The 639-nt window shown below is 38.5% G+C and overlaps 1 non-coding gene across 1 annotated transcript; it reads right to left on the reverse strand.

Annotated features, from left to right (window-relative positions):
- Positions 1-201: 201 nt before the first annotated feature.
- On the reverse strand, positions 202-290 carry LOC140966518 (small nucleolar RNA snoR109). Its single transcript, XR_012173385.1, has one exon. It is a non-coding gene; the product is annotated as a small nucleolar RNA snoR109 (small nucleolar RNA).
- Between the last annotated feature and the right edge of the window lie 349 nt (positions 291-639).

Genomic DNA, 639 nt, shown 5'->3' on the forward strand with positions numbered 1-639 from the left:
TGCGCACAATCTTATATGGATCGTAGACTGATTTTAATCGAGAATTTATAGTCAGTCAGTCATTCATTCATTCACATCTTAAAAGTGCCCTGGACTCTGGTTCTAGAAAATCTCAGCTCTCTTTTCTCCACTTTCCTACATGCCCAGCCATATCCACAAAAAGAAGAAATCTTCAAAGAATGTCGAAACAAATAAAGGGGGGAATTTAAGAAGTTCGGTAAGCAGATTTGTCGACAAGAGAACAACAACCGGCCAGTAAACTTCTCCATTTTCAAATATGGCTACAGCCGCTTGCGGCATATCAAGATCAAAGGGTATATATATTTCTTTTCACCCTTACTTGGAGTACATGTAGCCCCTTTCTTTTCTTTTCTAAAAGAAATCCAAAAGACGAAATCATCAATCAAAATACAAATTTAGAGATGAGATTTGGCGGCGAGAGGAACGAACTCTGGCGTGATGTTGTAACCACGGAACCCTATGTTATGTATAAATAGATAGTATATATGGGCCTTATGAATGGGCTTTCATGGTGACTGAAATACGGGCTTTTCTAGTCCGAAAGACAAAAGCCCTTCTCACTCAAGTCAACTATGACAAATGAGGTTCTCTTCTCGATCAATTAGGTTATAATGAAAC

The sequence above is a fragment of the Primulina huaijiensis genome, unplaced genomic scaffold, assembly GCF_012295235.1.
Source record: "Primulina huaijiensis isolate GDHJ02 unplaced genomic scaffold, ASM1229523v2 scaffold206908, whole genome shotgun sequence".
In the NCBI taxonomy this organism is placed as follows: domain Eukaryota; kingdom Viridiplantae; phylum Streptophyta; class Magnoliopsida; order Lamiales; family Gesneriaceae; genus Primulina; species Primulina huaijiensis.